General features: G+C 36.4%; 1 long non-coding RNA gene across 3 annotated transcripts in view; it reads left to right on the top strand.

Moving 5' to 3' along the window:
- LOC120525765 overlaps positions 1 to 12,246 on the top strand; it is a 34,698-nt gene that overhangs the window by 9,668 nt on the left and 12,784 nt on the right. For 2 of the 3 annotated variants that reach the window (XR_005633010.1, XR_005633009.1), the window contains exons 2-5: positions 756 to 887; positions 1,086 to 1,209; positions 3,339 to 3,420; positions 9,904 to 10,134. This is a non-coding gene — a long non-coding RNA (uncharacterized LOC120525765). The remainder of the gene's footprint in view (positions 1 to 755; positions 888 to 1,085; positions 1,210 to 3,338; positions 3,421 to 9,903; positions 10,135 to 12,246) is intronic. The other variant, XR_005633011.1, reaches the window with a different exon arrangement.

Below are 12,246 nucleotides of genomic sequence, written 5' to 3'. Positions count from 1 at the left end.
AAATTTAAAGCTTGCTGATGCAAAAACAGAAATCAAAGAATGGTGGTATACTGAACAAGCACACAGCAAGACAATTAAATATTTTGAAAATATATATAATGTTCAAAACACAATAGATAACTGTCATACATGTACAATGCACTGAGGCAGTATTTGTAGCAAGTAGGTTATTTGTGCCAATGTAATTTGTGAAATTTATTTCACAAAGCCATGCAATTCAGCTGAGAGACTGACTGCCAGGGAGATGGACAAATGACAGCTGTAAATCAGGTCAGAGAGATGGACAGAACACAAGCAGGTTATTTTAAAAAGTGCTGATGTCTGATTGACCAATATGGTTAAAAAACCCAGAGTCTGTGATGAATGATGAGAACAAGTGAAGGTCTGTCATGAATTCTTTGAATATGTAATTATGTGAGTGTTGATAATGATGAGGATCCAGCACGACGTGAGAAGCATCTCACTATGCTGACAACATTCTTCACTGGATTGTACATCTGTGTGTCAGCATTCTTAAACTTGGCTGGGATGTCCCTTTACTTTTCTTAGTCCTGAATATGTATGTATACAGGATTATGAATTATATTCTGGGAATGAATGTTATATTTTAAAGTAAGTTAAATACATATACTGTATCTCTTTTTGCACCATCGGGAAAAAAGAGCGCTGGATACAGTATTTCACCACTGATTTCAACCTAAGGTGTCATGGCAACTTAATGCCTAATTTGCTCTGTTTTTTTGTCTCCCTGTCAGATTTTTGAAGAACTGTAGCCTTTGGTAATCATAATTGGCAAAAGACAGCATGTCTTGATTATGAAAAGAAAATAAAGGCACTACAGGAAAAACACATGAGCACAGGGAATCCATGAAAACTTCAGACAGAAGGTACCAGAGAAGATAAAGAAATGAAAATTGAATTGACATAGAGGAAGCAAGGCTGTGTTTTAAACCATTATGTTATCTCCATACTAAAGATTATTCGTAAGATTCAAATATTTTAAGCGCATACTAAACAGTTGCAGGCATTTTTTTTCTTGTTTAAAATGACTAATCAGTTTTTTGGATCTGATCCTTTTCTTTTAGAAAAATCGGAACATTAGGCTGTATGGCTTCACACTCCCTGCTGCTTGCGGGTGCCTCTTGATCCCACAACCATCAGTAATGTAACCAGGACAAGCCAGGCAAATGAGGACACACAATGCAAGGGGTAGGTATGAAAGTGCCATAGTGCTTTTATTAGACAAAAAACAAAATCAAAACAGTGTCCCCAAATGTGCAGTTCCCAAATGTCTTCAATAAATAAATACAAAAAAGTTAAATTCATAAGTTTAAAATCCAGCTTTTCTCCCCATTTACTTTTTTATTTTTTTTTCTTCTCCCTGTTACTACTGTGCCATCTTTTTTAAAGTAATGCTAAATATAGGGTCCAGGGGCCTCATGTATAAACGGTGCGTATGCACAGAAATGTTGCGTAAGAACGTTTCCACGTTCAAATAGCGATGTATAAAACCTAAACTTGCCGTAAAGCCATGCATATTTCCACGGTACCTCATACCCTGTCATACGCAAGTTCTGCGCTTGGTTTTGCAGACTGGCGGCACCCAGCATCAAAGCAGTGCTACTGTTCCTGTGTGGTTACCCTTTATTTCTTAGATCCACATTCCTGACGCAGCTTTATAAATACACTGAAACTAACCGCATATTGTTTATTAGTGTAATGCATCTGATTGTAATTAACCTGTAACAATATAATGGTTCAGGGAATAGCCATAGTATTCCAAATTCAATAACTGCTTTAGCGTTGTTACTGTCACCGCACCATCTTCTTCTTCTTTTTCTTCTTTCAGCTGCTCCCTTTAAGGGTTGCCACAGTGGATCATCTTTTTCCATATTACTCTCACTGCACCACTTGGAGTATTTATATCACTGTACCTGAGGGGGAATCACAGCAGCAGCTGATCGGAAAGAGAATTATCGGTATACAGTCACAAGCACACGCTGCCTCAGCCACGGCAAAACGTTTCAAAGCCTTTCCTGTACGGACCTCGCAGTTCAGAAACAGTTTCATCCCAAGAACTATAAAAGCACTCAATCAATTGCTCCTTGTAGAACTGTTTGTACTTATAAGTACAATTACCCCACTGTAAACTTGCACTAAAGTTATAATATTATAACTTTATTATTTATAAGGCGCATATTTACATATGATGACGATATGATTTTTAAGATGAAATGCAGCAAAATATGTTGATTATATTATACAGATAAATCTTTAACTTCATTTAAATAATCTGTATTGTTAATAATTAAACGTGAGGACACGGTGCCGCAGTGCTAGCAAGTTCACATATTGTTCCTGTCTCGCGCTGTATATTTACTGAGGCTGGGGCGACACTGAAAGGATAGACAGAATAATTAAACACGTACTATTAAGATATTTCAATGTTCCTTAAAAGTTTTGAAGAATCGTCGATGTAAGCTTACAGATGGCTTAACGTCTATTACAGAGCTGATTGTGTGGCGATTGGGTATTTGGGGAAAGAAAAGTAAGGACAGGAATTGGAGGTTAGTACATTTGAAAGAGACAGTACTGCTACAATAAATTATTTCATTGAAGGTCACGCATGGCACAGCAGCATCTTGTGTGAGACATGAACAATCACGGCACCATCGCGTTCCCACGTTTAATAACATGCTTTCATTCCAATCATCATGAAAATGATATCACGTATCTATCTCAGTATTTTAATTATTCAGAGAGCTGTAATATGACAAATGTAATGGATTCTGTGTCCTGTTGGAGAAAGAGAAAGAACGGAAGCATGTAGTGATTCACACACATAGAGCACATAGAAGATCAAATACAAAACAAAGCATTTAACATGCTACTTTAGTTATGATGGGATTTGAGAAACTAGTAAATTAAATTATTTTAAGATGAAGTTTATGATGTTCTGCTTTAATGACAAAATAAACTATGTGATTAAAGTGGAAATTTCGAGATTAAAGTTGACATTTCGTGCTTTTTTCCCACTGTGTGCCTATTTTTTTTTTGTCCGTACCCTAATAAGCTTTCATATGACACTCACATGGTGGGCTACGACTCGCCTATTCACGGCAACTTTGATATGTGACTCCTTTTTTATTTGGCACTGTGCGACTTTGTGAACTTAAGCTTTCGAGTTTCTCCGACACGCTATGTCACTCGGTCAACTTCCTTTTGTCGATTATACCACTGTTTAAATCAACAAATAGTATGTTTTTCCTTTGCCTCCACTTGGTATTTGCTGAAATTCTTATATTTTCCCCCGTGCTTTTCCCATTGTCTTTTCACAGAACGCTGAGCTTAAGGGCTGTTTATATTGATTTGCATATTCAAAGAGGCATAATTCTTGGAGGAACTGGGGCTGGACAGCAGGTGCGTGTACGTGCGTTACTTTTCACACTGACCGGGATTTATGTAGCGGAAGAACATGAAAGTTGGAGTACGCACAGATTTTTCTGTCCATAAGCACATTTCGACTTTTGTGCTTACGTCATGTTATAGTGTTAGTTCTATGCACGGCGTTATGCATGAGGCCACAGGTGTGCATGCGCTGTTCCCTCCAACGTAGTCACTCGCATGTGCCCTCTCAGTTCGGCAGGCAACCCCCTCATCAATTCCTGAAGCGAAGCGCGCTTGAGCTTCCCCATGCCCAATTAGCACCAGCACTTTGTGGGGTGCGCTTTTTTAAATCAGCACGTTGCCATGGACCATTCCTCACAAGTTAATATTAAATTGATGTTGATATAATTCAGAAACAATAGTGAAATAAGTTTTAGTGTTATTTTTTGAGCTGCAAAAGTATAAGGACATAATGTTTTCCTGACTGCATCACAGTAACATAATAAATTGTTGTAACATGGTAACAAAGAAACATAAAGATATAAAAACCTGAAATTGAGTCATAGATATAGTATTTTTTTTCTGATTATACACAATAGTACGCAGTTCCAATACCTTTTTTTGTTGTACAATAGTAATAAATAAAATAATTAATAAATATGCTGTTTCCGCAAATTAATTTGTTACATTGCCATTTCTGATTTCTTTCATTTAGGTTGGTACTATTGGTTTACTCCTGTTTTCTAAATATCTTCCAATGCCAATATAGATTAGGGGGTAACAAACTGTTGCCCAGCCCGCAGGCTATTCATAGAAATATCGTACATTGCAGGCCCACATGAGGTTCTCTAAGCAAAGTGCTGCTGCAGTTAGCAGGCACAAGCATAGCAGCCGACAAGTTTGCTGACCTGCACACACGCAACTGGGCCTCTAACATTGCTGCTACTTAAATGTTCTCTTTGGTGCCCCACTTATTACTCCCAATCTTCTCATCTCTGCATCTCAATTGCTGCTTTCATCGAGCATGGGCAGAGTGAAACTCTCTGTGCTCAACCCGCTGCGGTGCTCTGAACAGCCCTTTCTTGCATACTTCTTTCAAGCTAGACATGAGGCACCCGGCTATGTGGAGGTACCTGGTTATAATATTAACAATCATGTAGGCGCAAATTGTTTTATGTTTATGACCAGAACAATGTTAATATGAAATGTCTTTGCTTTAAAACTACTCTCTTGCCAGTGTTTGTATTAAAATTATTAAGAACAGTGCTCAAAGTCTTAAGCTGTTTCTTGTTGCAAGTATATTAAAAGGTAATGTTTGTCATTAACACACATATTTTGGCATGCCTATGAACATGAGTTTATGCAAGATTGGTGACCCCTGATATAGATCGATTCTGATTGGTAGTTGAAGGGAAATACTCCAAATGTTGTTTCTGTTTTCTTTTCTTTATGTTGGCAGTTTTGGTTCATTTCAGCCTTCAATATATTCACTTTCTTTTCTGCATTGTAACAGCTACCAGCTTAGTGCACATGCCACATGAGTTGTTTTTAGTCACAAAGTAATCTACTGATTTTCTGAGATGACTAAAATAAGTAGTTACTGTATTTCATGCCGGTGAGCCACAAGAGAGAACATGAAGATGCAGAATCCTCATCTCTTCCTGCAAAAATCAAGAAAGTGAAACCAACATTGACAGTACTGGTAGTTTAGATAAAGTGGAACACAATTCTGGTAATGATGGGCCTGATTACTGGACAGCAACTCAGAAAAAAATATTTCTTCCAGGGAAATGAGTGGCTTTACACAAAAAGATAAAATGTTAGGTTAACACACACCTTAAACACCATTGCTATATCATCAAGTAAATGTGAAAGAGGATTTTCTAAGATGAATCTGATAGTTACCCAATCAAGATCATTTTGCTAATACATACAACCTCTGAACTGATGTTCCTGAAGTTCAGCCCAGACAGATATGTGGACCTATGGCTGTTGCAAGAATGTCACTCTGAAATAGATACTATTAGCAAGCAGCGATTAAGAGAAACAGAAGGAGCGTTGGAAGATATGTTGAAAGTATGGAAATTCTTGTAAAATGCCATTAATAGCAAAGTTCATTCGAGTACGCCCACTTTTTTTCTTAGAAAAAAAAAAACTACATAGATAATTTCACACACACAAAATAACTTACCTCTTACATTTTTTGTGATTTGCTTTCCCTTTAAATTTTACTAAAACTTTAAAAAATTAGGTTCTTGGTCAGTGGACTTTCTTTTGATATGTATTATACTTAGTGCTTGAATATTTGCAAATTCAGTAGTTGTAGAGTTTCAAAACTGAGCAAGCACAGCTACAACATATTTTGTGTTTACTTCTTCACCTTTTCCTATAATTTCCGGACAATGCATAAGCCAACCCTGTAAGGGGCAAATGTCCATATGAAGGAACACTTACAAACATATCCACACTCACTCACACATAGACAATTAAATTTTTTTGATGTGCAAGTTGAATTTATTTACCCAGCGAAAAGCTATTCAGATGTTAAGAACATATAAACCCCACCAACATAGTGACTGAACTGAAAGTCAAATCTAGATTCCAAGAGTTGTGATATAGCAGCACTAAGTATTATGCCACCATGCTGCCCTTCTATATTTTGTCAAATATAATCAATGAATGAACCTATAGGGTGCTAACTTACTTAACCAGCACTAACAGAATGTCACTAGGCAAATATTAAATAATTCTGAAAGATATAGGAAATAACAAGATGCAAGGAAATAACCTTGCGTATAATTTTTAAATATAAATATAATTGACAGCTCTTCAAGCTAAAAAAGTGGAAATAATTGTTCTCTTGTGCTTCTGAAGCTGAAATCATTCATTTCTTTTATTTAAACACCTAAATTGGAATGTGTGTTTAATTGCACTTATTGCACAAATTGTAATCCAAGAAAATCTAAACTTACCCAAGTGTCTTAAGGCAATTGCTCAGCATTCAAAGGAATCAACACCATCTTGTCAAGGTGTCTGTTATACTTGTCTTCAAAAAAGGTTAATGTATGCAAAGAAGCAGAGGGTAATCATCTGTTTAAGCATCTGGATGAGTTAAAGTTTTGATCCTATAAAATAATGACTTCAAGCAGCTAAGTAAGATGAAAAAAAAAGTGACATTAGTAGTACAAATATACTGTACGTATGTAACGTTCACGAAAAAAACCCCCACACAAATCTGAACCTGAAGTATATTTTTGCATTACTGTTTGTCATGCTGCCTTATTTTTCACATTTTGATGTTAATGGAAAAATCATTTATTTTCTACAGCATTTAAAAATGTATATTCTCTTTTATGACCCTTTGTTTTCTGTTTTGTATTATCAAAGCCAATGTCTGTCTTTTAGCTTTTGTTCATCTATTTATTCATTCATTTTGCTACTCTCTTATGAGATTTGGTATTTAAGAGAGCCATAGTTATCCTAATAAGCACAAAAGGTGGAATCAATTTTGGATTGGGTGTGACATATTCCACTTATTAGGCTTTCCTTTTTCTCTGAATTTTCTCTCATTCTTGAGTATATGCTGTTTACTTTTGATTAATCAAAAGTTTTTCCCTTCAATAAATGCGCTCAAGCAAGAGACCTGGAGCTCCCAATTATTTAGACTATTATCTGAATTGGATGCCTATTTGAGCACGAAATAAAAAATCCATTTTTTTTTTAAATCTTGTTATTTTTTTCACAGTGTACTTCCTGGGAAAAAAAAGTTAGACATAAAAGGGTAAAGGTTATATTTTCTATGTAAAAATATAGTACAGTTAAACTGAGGGTTCCAAATTAATAGCAGAAAACAAAATTTGTTAAACGCTACCTGTTTTGTCTTGGTAGGGTAATATTTTACTCTACTTTCCCCTTTTGTATTATTAATATGTAGCCTTTGTCAGAATGCCTCAAATCTCCCAGACTTACCAGTGTTTATAAGGTACTGTACCATATAACTTCTCTCCACCTTCAGTTCTACATCTATAATCTCAGGCAATTAGGTGTAGTAAAAGACAAGCAGGAGTTAAGTTACAATTTAAACATTGTATTTTTGACAATATTCATAAATAATAACAATATGCAAAGTACATTTGAATATTGGCAACCATACAACCTAATAGGGCGACATGGTGGCGCTGTGGTAGCACAGCTGCCTCGCAGTTAGGAGACCTGGGTTTGCTTCCCAGGTTTTGCCTTCGTGAACTTTGCATGTTCTCCCCGTGTCTGCGTGGGTTTCATCCAGGTGCTCCGGTTTCCTCCCACAGTCCAAAGACATGCAGGTTAGGTGCATTGGCGATCCTAAATTGTCCTTAGTGTGTACTTGGTGTGTGTGTGTGCCCTGCGATGGGCTGGCACACTTCCCAGGGTTTGTTTCCTGCCTTGTGCTATGTGCTGGCTGGGATTGGCTCCAGCAGGCCCCCGTGACCCTGTAGTTAGGATATAGCGGGTTGGATACTGGATGGATGGATGGATGGACAACCTGATAAATACTGATGTGTAGTTTCAGGTGGCACACAGACTTGTTTGTTACTTAAAATGTCTCTAGTTAAGGCATCATTTTGTGGTCAGCTTTCTTCAGAACAGGCTGCATGCCTGTCTCAATATGGCTGCCGAGCTGTGCTCTTCATTGTGTTGTCCTTTTCAGTTCATGGTGTGTGATGGTCTTTCATCAGTTTGGTGAGAGAGAGAGGGAGCTGGGTAAAGCAAGCAAATTTATAGGTTTTTCTGTCAAACCCCTACAGCCAATAGGGTGTCATAGTACTTAAAAGCTTTTGATATAAGCCAATTCCAAACAGCCAAACTTCAGACCAATGGGGGGATAGAACACCTTCACACCTGCCCCCAAAACCATATGTTAAGGTAAAACTTGGCAGTTAGGCAGCCTGGCTTTCCTATGGGGGTTGAGAGACTTCAGAGAAACATTTATCAAACTTGTTTGAGGCACTTCTCCCAACTCTGTTGTAAAATTCACTTTCCTGACAGTCCTGGAGGGACATGAATGCTTCTCAATAATGTAACACAAATATTACACTGCTTTGCCTAAGTTACAAATAAAGACATACAAAATATCTATCCACTTGTATTCAAAATTTCACATCACAACACTACCTAAACATATGGAAAAGAAGTTTTCCTCATACACATCGTCTAATACTCTTTACATTTCTCCAAGCACAATTTTGAACACTGCTAAGTGACACTGAATGATGTTAAAATGTAAATAGATGACTTAATATACATGGGAAACTCTAAATGTGGTGCTTTTCCTTCAGAAGCACCTGCCATTCAGTTTACTGATATCCAACATTATGATATTTGTAAAGAAATTCTGAGGCAGTTAAAGCAAGTAAAACCAGTACATTTATTACAAGTTAAACAGATGAATGCTACAATGACATTTTTCATACAATTATGTTAACAGGGTGGTAGGTAGATATTTTGCCTTTTGAAATGAGTTGCACTTCCTGAACAGACCCCAAACATCACTTTTCTGTCACGGTACTCACTCTAGTAAATCCACACTGAGTTCAGGCAGCTCAACTTCCAATATGTTATGTCCTGGGTATAGTAACATTTACAAAGAGATCTATATTATTTAAGGTAAATACATTTTAAAATACAGCTGCCACAGTAGATGGAAGGAGGTCCCGGTTTCATGTCCTAAAAAATGGACAACTATGCATAGACATTACTCATGGATTCCGAATCCGGATTCAGAATTTCAAAAAGCAAATCTTGAAAATGCTATGCTCGACACTCAATCCATGCACATTAAGATGTATAGTAGCTGTGCTGCTTAGGTTTGGATTTTGTTGCAGTGGTGGCTGGGTGGAACACAATGAGGTGCTAATTTTAAAAAGAAGCCATAAGAAGCCAGCAAAGAAATTGTAATTGTCTAATGTCTTTCTGTTGCAGCACATCACACCACAGCTGGATTAGAAATCACCTATTTGATTACATTTTCTCTAAATTTAGGTACTTGTCTTGAGCCTGCTTGTGCATGAGGTTTCGCCTGGGTTGGAAAATTTTCTTTGTCTAGGTAGTGCTTCCAATCACTACAGATCTTCACTTATATCGGTATCATGGCAGGACAAAACTTTCATTTCATTTTGGAGGTTGTTCATTGGATATTTATTTTCATTTTCCCCATCATCTGCATCACTGTAGAGTATGTCGTGTTTACCATTTATTTCTTAGTGTCTAATGTTTTGTTGGGTTTAATTTGTTCAGTGTTAGTTAAATAAAGTCAATGTCAATTTATTTGTATAGCAGATTTAACACAACATAAGAATGCGCTGGCCAAAGTGCTTTACAATAAAATAATCATCGGCATCGAGGTTATTTGGGTAGGTTTTTGTGTACAACTTATTTTTTAATGTTTTTTTGCCTTTATTATTGGTTAAACACATATATTTTTTATTATCAATTAATTTGAGCTGCTCTCTTTCATGTCTCTGTCTCTGCATGTGCAAGCTAAGGCAAAACTCTTGGCAGTGGACAACTTGAAATGCAGAGCTGTCCAGAGGTGTAGAGAGAGGCCACAAAAGCAGAAGACTTGATGCAGTCTGTTGCAGAGCCATCCAGGAGAGGGCATGGCAACCTTGAGGTTGCAGTGTCAGAGGTGACAACTCCAGGTCCACGGTAACCAGCCCAGGTGACTGACTGATTGGGATGGTCCAGGATCCTGTTGAGGACCAGGAAAGAGTAAGGAGAAGGAAATTTGTGATTTTAACATATTTGTTGGCTTACTAGATTTTAAAACAGGCTGAAAAAGTTTATTGGCTTGATTGCACATTTTTTGGGATTATTTTCTTATTTTTGGATTTATGTATTGTACTGCTTGAGAATGCACTTTATTTTCTCCATGATTGGAATAAACTGTTATTCTTTTGACTTATAAGTCTAACGCTTGTTTACTCCCTTACTCTTGTCCATCCTTGGTCGAGAATCTTAATGCCATTGGAAGCAGGCAGTGCCAAGGCTGCTGATACATGCAACATCACACATATACAACAGCGATACAGCAAGGCGGTATTGACGAAATTACAATATGTTGATGAAAACACTACAAAATAATTTCTAATACTTGATAACAATTTATACGATAAAAATAAAAATAAAAAAACGGATTCAGTGCTTCAAAAAACCCATAGTGGGATGTAACGATTAATAAACAAGTTATGAAATGTATGTACACATAACATTCAAGTGCATTTTGGGAGTTAATTGATATGAAAATTGGTGCATTTTACATTTTTAGTTGCTTAATCAAAGAGGCATTTATAACATTTTTGTTTAATAAATATTTTTGTAAGAATATTTGATGTTCTAAAATAGCAGTGATAAATTACATTACATTAAACACCTGCTTTTAACAGCACTTTAGAATGTCGCATAGTTAAAAATGAAGCCCAAAAAGGCTCATGGTGGCTCAATAGCTTTTATACAAAAAAAAATCCAATTCAAGTAATGTGAAAATGTATGTGCTGTAAATAGTTGTGGTAGGTCTGTGATTAATTGTAGCTTTTTGTTTTTTTTTTCTTTTTAATTACCAAAAGGGAATACAAAAAGATAAAAATCTCAATAACTACCCAACAAGTATTTAGTGCATAAATTTAATCCTTCCTTTCTCAACCTTAGTAATAATACCAAACCACTCAATTAAACAAACTAAAAGCCAACTCATTCTGTATGAACAATAAAGTGAAATTACCAAGAGAAGAGAAGCAACTGAAATAAGTTGTGCATTTAGCTACTGTTATTATTTAATGCCTGACTAATAATATTGGTCGCTGGTATATCAGACCAGTTTTTGGTCCCTATATTTGCATCAGTATTGGCTGAACAGGCACCTATAATATGTTGTTTAAACTCTCTGAAGCAAAGCAAGTTCATTACATTATTTTTTTCTAATGTAAAAGATCTTACACATAATGATGTTCAATAATTAGCCTTAACGATGTACATGCTGAACAATTCCATGTGGTAACCTTCGCCCACATTCATAACCCTGGACTGACAATAATTTAAAATTTTACAGAGGATGCAAAAAGTCATTAATTTATCTACTGCTATACTTGAACTTCACATTTTCCTGTTAAGATTGCCATGTTTTATTTCCTAAATTACCCCCACTGCCATTGCACAGCCTATTTCTAGTGTGCAGAAGGTTTTCACTTTGTAACTAAGATCATATTTGTTTCGGATTTTATCCAGTGAAAAACAGCACATGTTTTGCTTTCAAATGGCTACACATTTGTCTCTGTATGCCTCAGCTATTGCTTTATTATCACCTCCACTTCACAGGTAGGTGTTCACCACTATTCCAGTGCTTGTTTTCTTCTCAAAGTGATGTGCAGTACATGTTGTTATTAAGTCTGTGTTTTAAAATGCCCTGTCTGTCATCTTTTGTAAGAGCAGAGGTTTGGGTTTCCAAGTATTGCAGCGATTGCTTGGTAAGACAATTTATTTGTCAGTAAATGCACGCCAACCTGTGTCCTCAACTCCACAGCACCATTTCAAACTGGCAGCTCCTTCTCCTTCTCCCAAACTGTAACTTGCAATGAACCTACACGTTACTGTGGCTATTGAGCTAATCATGCTTCATATGCAAATAATGTTCAAAAAGATGACTAGTTGGACCTGCCAAATAAATAGTCATTTCATAATTTCTCTGTGTGCATGAAATAAATCTTCACGTTGTAAAGCCTTACAAAGCAGATATATTTACTTTTGGATAGAGTTATAATGAGAAACATGACTTGTAGTATTTTTGGACACCATTTACCTACTATGTGGTAATTATTGGCTATTGAA

Source organism: Polypterus senegalus, chromosome 3 (genome assembly GCF_016835505.1).
Source record: "Polypterus senegalus isolate Bchr_013 chromosome 3, ASM1683550v1, whole genome shotgun sequence".
Taxonomy (NCBI): domain Eukaryota; kingdom Metazoa; phylum Chordata; class Cladistia; order Polypteriformes; family Polypteridae; genus Polypterus; species Polypterus senegalus.
This window is presented reverse-complemented; position numbering and strand designations above follow the sequence as displayed.